Genomic DNA, 6,061 nt, shown 5'->3' with positions numbered 1-6,061 from the left:
ACAGGCTGGGCAGAGACTGGGTTTAGTGGCCCTGAGATGGACTTGGGGTGTTTGGTGAGGAGAAGCTCCCCATGACCCAGCTTCAGTGTGAGCTTGAGCCCAGAACAGCCCCCCTACCCCCCCATGTGCTGGGCTGCACCCCCAGAGCATGAGCAGCAGGTCCCTCTGGTGCACTCTGGGGAGACCTTAGAGCAGCTCCAGTGCCTAAAGGGGCTACAGGAAACCTGGAGAGGGGCTTTGGACAAGGGCCTGTAGGGACAGGCCAAGGGGAATGGCTTGAACCTGCCAGAGGGGAGGCTGAGATGAGCTCTTAGGCAGAAGCTCTTCCCTGTGAGGGTGCTGAGGCGCTGGCCCAGGGTGCCCAGAGAAGCTGTGGCTGCCCCATCCCTGGCAGTGTTCAAGGCCAGGTTGGACACAGGGGCTTGGAGCAAGCTGCTCCAGTGGAAGGGGTCCCTGCCCGTGGCAGGGGTTGGAGCTGGAGGAGCTTTAAGGTCCCTTCCAATCAAAAAACCAGTCTCGGATCTATGATTTATGGACTATCACAACTGGGGAAGAAGGAAACTGAAACCCAGGGAAGCTGACCAGCCACTTCCTATGGACTTTACAAACTGCAAACTAGATTAATTCTTGTAAATAAACACAGAACTAGCCCCATATTTACATGTGCTATGCCGTGGAAAGAGCAATCCAGCAGATGTACTGGAATAAAACCAATGCTGACAAACATGAGGAGCACTGTGAAGAGCTGCTGTGAGGCTGCAGTGAAAGGTAAGGCACCAGGCTTGGCTGAAGCATGCATTCAACTTCCTTTGCCAGGGTCATGTTTGCAACAAGCCGCGCATGATTTGGAATGACCTGCACACCACAGCTTGGAAACCCCACAAGTCAACATGGCTTTTGGACTTTGTGTGCCACTTCTTAGCTTGGGAGCATGAACATGAAGTGCCAGGGATCTCAATAATGACTCTATTTTACCTGCGTTCTGTCTCAAAGCAAAATCCCGGTGGGACAGGACAGGACCAGCTGTCTGAGAATGAAGTCCTCCTGATACACACAAAATCTGCAGAGTGAGTACAGCTCTGGCTCCTCCGTCTGCTGAAACACTTCAGGCCTGATCTCCACAGCAGCTGCTACAACAGGCATCTCTATCAGATCCTCGGTCACTGACTTATCAGTGAAGACAAAGTCCCTCTAGGAGCCAGCCTGAAAATCCAGCACAATCTTCCCCCCACCCAAGAAAGCACTGGATGTGGATCTAGGTGCTGCTGGGATGTACTTTTGACAAATGGCTACAATGAGTTGAATTAGAGCCAGTTCCCTGAGAGGAGGCTGTTGCTCACTTTGGGTTAAGGAGTTACCGGTTAAGCAAAGAGTATTCAATCAAAGTAGTACTGTCAGCCTCTCCATTGCTTAGAATGCATGAGCTCGATCTCTCCAAAGTATATGGAATTTCTTTGAGGAAAAACGACATTTGAATTTTTGATTTACTGCTTAATTCTCAGAGCCATGGCTTAAAAAAGAAAAACCCACATGGATATTGCAATGTTCTGGCTAAGATTTTGTGTGTATCTTCTAATATGTCCTTAAACATCTGAGCTGCTGTAAGGCTTTGGTGAGTGGCAACTCTGCTTCTGATGCAGCCTGGCACTCTCAGAAAGTCATTTTTAGGGAGCTGAGGTTGGAAAGCTTTTAAGCCTCCTGCCAAAAAGAAGTCAGCACTACAAAAGTAGTTCTGCAACCTACAAGACAAAGAATGTACAAATTCCCTTGAACTGAGCAGCCAAGTCCCAAAATCAAGACTGCTTTTACTCATCTTGGCTTTATCTTTCCAGTGCTCATTTCCTCTTTTGATACACTACCACCAGTGCCTCTGCAGAAGAATATGACGAAGATTCAGCTTCACAAAGTCATTTGGTGAAGCACTGAAACCCTCAGCTGACCTCCTCAGCAGAGAGGCAGATAGCAGTGTTTACATGCTACTCCTACCCCTAAATGAGCAAGGGCTGGCATGCCCCAGCCTGGCTCCCTGCGCTCCAGCATTCGCGGAGCTCACTCCCAGCAGCACACATGGCTGTTCAACTGCTGACATGTGTTTCCTGATGATAGATCGGAGCCAAAAGCAGACCTTGTTCAGAAAGACAAGCAATTGGATCATATTTTGGCAAAGATAAAGAGGAAGCTGTACAGAAGCGCATTCCTCGCAGAGGCCAAACTCCAATTCATTGGAACTGCTCCTTATTCAAAAGAGCTGATGAAAATCTTCTGAACACCATTGAGGCTGGTTCTTATTTTTCACTGGCACAAGCCAGGAAGACACCAGTCAGTTGAAAGGAATTTCATCAACATTGTGTAACCGGGAGCAGAATCCGACCCATTCTACAAAGGCCTAAATTTGTTCTCATCTCTCCCACCCCAGTGAGGTAACAAGCCCTCAAACCCAGCCTGTTTCCAACATAAGGACTCATTTCTGTGGACCTCTTCTGCATAGTCTTTCAGCACCAGAGAAACAACCATGTGCCAACATTATACAAGTAAGGGCTTTCCACAGCCTGGGTTGGGTTGGAAGGGACCTTAAAGCTCCTCCAGCTCCAACCCCTGCCACGGGCAGGGACCCCTTCCACTGGAGCAGCTTGCTCCAAGCCCCTTTGTCCAACCTGGCCTTGAACACTGCCAGGGATGGGGCAGCCACAGCTTCTCTGAGCAAATCTGGGCCTTCCTTCCCCACAGAGGTAGGGCTGCAGCACTGCTTTGCCAACCTTGCCCAAGTTCAAGTCTGGCTGTGATAAAGAGTGTGCTTAAAGTTAGCTTATGAAAGAAGATAGGATAAGATGATCCATTAATTTTTAAATCTACCCATCTAGGAGTCTTCATCTCTTTCTCAATAAGAAAGGGATATTATAAACCTACTGCCACTGAGCTCTCTCTATATATATTTATGTATTTATAAAGGATATTTATGAAATCTCAGCACCTAAGCACTTCCACCAGTGCACCCTACAAAGTCAGATCCCTGTTTCTGGTATATTCATATACACAACGTCTAAAGAATGAGAGAAAAGCAGTATCATCTGGTTTACATGGGACTGAAACCAAGGAGCTAAGAAATTTGTCAAGGATCATAAATCAGTAGCAGAGTTGAAAATTAAAGCAAACTACCTTAAGCACTTCTTTTGGCTTGGGCAGGAAAATGCTCTGAGATTTGTTGATAAGGCCCATACAAAGCACTGTTATTCCTAAGGCAACATCTTTAGCTATGTGATACCCAAAGAGCTCGAAGGCAGTAGTGCAATTCTACCCCTGTTTAGAGCAATTCACACCAACTCACAGGCTGCAGCATGAGTCTGTCCCGTAGAAGAGGTAAGTTCCTTGCCTTGTGTTTAATCAAAGACAGCTCAAGGGTTAAGGCCCAGAGCACACAAGTTACAAAGCATGCTGTGTCTCATGTGTGGGAGTAAATGTCATATCCCACTGCACAGCGTATTTATAGAACAGCACTATCTGGGAAGTGAAACTTTTTAATGGTGAAATTTTCAACCAGTTGCTTCAGGTTTAAGTTCCGAAGAATGAAACAGCAGAGAACCCTGTTCTACACATTCTGGCTCTAGTTGGCTCTGAACCTTACAAGGAAACAAGCAGGGTCTGAGTCTAGCTACCTCAGCTTTAAAAGCTCCAGACTCCATACTCAGGGAGTGTTTCTGCAGCTGACACATCAGTCCTGTGCTCCCCTCAGAGACAGACACTGCTTTGTCACTGTTACCCACACTACCTGCTGGAGGAGCCATTCCGACGCATGAGGCACACCGCAGTCCCTAAAAGGTCACCCTCAGGCAGGTGTGCAGCTCCCAGCAATCTGGCTGGCTGAGCACCCACAAACCACTTCACACAGGTTCTCCAGTGCTGCTGTCCATGGCCAGACACTAAACTTCACCACAAACTGAAGGTGACCCTCTTTGCAAGGGGAGACCTTGACCTTCTTCCCTGGGAGGGTGCTGAGGCGCTGGCCCAGGGTGCCCAGAGAAGCTGTGGCTGCCCCATCCCTGGCAGTGTTCAAGGCCAGGTTGGATGGGGCTTAGAGCAACTAACCCCTACTCTAGTGGAAGGGGTCCCTGCCCATGGCTGGGGGTTGTAACTGAATGAGCTTTAAGGTCCCTTCCAACCCAAGAGCAGCAGCTCTGGGAAAGCCAGCAGTGACACAAGGCACCAGTGGCTCCCACGCCTCCCATGCTGCAGCTCAGCAGGGCACACGAGGCTGCATCTAGGTTTCTAGAAGAGGGATTTAGATGCAAGAGCACAGACTGGAGCTGCACAAAGCCAGGGGTGGCAGGGGGAGGTAAAGCGGTCCAAATTCTCCTTTATTAAAATGGCATCATACCACCACAGGGGCTGAAGCTGAGTTGGTGGGATGAGGCTGAAGATCAGGCAGGGTGCTACAAGCCATTCCCATCTCTAGGCTCAACATAAAGCTCACACTGCCAAGAGTCCACCTGGCTTAACTTCTTATAAAACTCCCTACTTGTAACACTCTGCTCTTGGTTCACACACACAGAGTGAGGACCAAACATGGAAAAACAGATGGGAAACACAAAGTTAAAAGCTTTTCTTGATCAGTGGTCCCAGAGCAGATCACTGGGATCAAGGCAGGCAGGAATAAAAGGCCTTTTGTGAAACTGTGCTCTTTGAGCTGTAACCATAATCACAGCACGTATTCCAAGAAGCAGGTCCTGACGTGACTGGGTCACATAAAGGCAGGGCTATGCATATTTTACACCGATTATTAATACAGCTATTTGTGTTAACTCTCCAAATTGAGTAACTGAGACACCCTGTGCAACTGACATAAATAGGAACACAGTTATATTTGCATTCACTCCGTTGGTACTCACATCGGTAACTACTTGTGGGTTTTCTTGCCACAACAGAAACCATAGCTCGGCTGTACACCCCCCTATGACCACAGAGAAGGGGCAGAGCAGAGGTTGGGCATCCCAGGCCTGTCCTCCAGCCATGCCTTCCCTAGGCAGGGTGCTTCTGCTCTGCCAGGTCAGACACTGTGCTCTCAACCCTCCTCCCAACACTCTGTTTCTGCTGCAGAGGTATCAGCAGCACTCTGACAGATCATTACATGCTTGTATTATTCCCAACAAATGGACTCTTTGCATCTCTGACCTATTACTGTACCCCAAGAACACAGCTTGCTTGCTGGAGCACTCATCATTACATTATTTACACTTTCAGTGTGCTTTGAAGACATTCTTTGCAGCTTCAAGAGTGGCAAAGCTCTCCACTAGTAAGCTGAGTGACACCACTGATTCATTTCACATAACCACAGAAGGAAAGCGGTATTGTGGATTTTAGTATCGGACTTGGGCTTGTTACAAGTTCCATGTGTGCTTCTCAAACTCAGTCCTGCACACCCCCCATCCATCCTCTTCAGACAACAGTTACAGACCACAACTTCAATGCAAAGTGTGGCTTGTTCCAAACTCACAGAATGAGTATTAAGGTCCACCATATTTTGTCAAAAGCTCTGCTCGATCTTCTTTCCACTGTGATAAAAACGTCAAGGTCACAAATACCTCTAAATGCAAAATTACAAGTGCCTCAACTACTCTGGCAGAAATAACCTAAAAGACTCAGATTTTTAAAGGCAGAATGGGTGTAAAATTATTTCAGCTTCTGAAGAGCATTGCCTTGTAAAGATCTCTCCAATTGTTCCTTATCTCCACCAGCAGACACCCTACATTCCTTAAGTGAGCATAAAATAGCAAGAAAGGTTGAAGCAGACATGACCAGTCATGAACACAACTCCTTCCTCACTTGAGGCTTTCCTACTGCTTGAATGCAAGGATGATGCTTTACACGGGGGACATTAGAGATAAGGTAGATCCTGAGCTCTGTGACCTTAACACACACTGCCAAAGCTTAGGACCACCCAGAAACACAAATCCACTCCTGAGGCTCAGTACACCCGCTCAGAGTTGACCACAGCTCAGTTCCTCCTGGAAGGACTGAAAACTACCTGCTCATTACCAGCTACTTCCTCACAAGAGCTGACCTGATT

This window comes from Psittacula echo (genome assembly GCF_963264785.1).
Source record: "Psittacula echo genome assembly, chromosome: 23".
Classification (NCBI taxonomy): domain Eukaryota; kingdom Metazoa; phylum Chordata; class Aves; order Psittaciformes; family Psittacidae; genus Psittacula; species Psittacula echo.
This window is presented reverse-complemented; position numbering follows the sequence as displayed.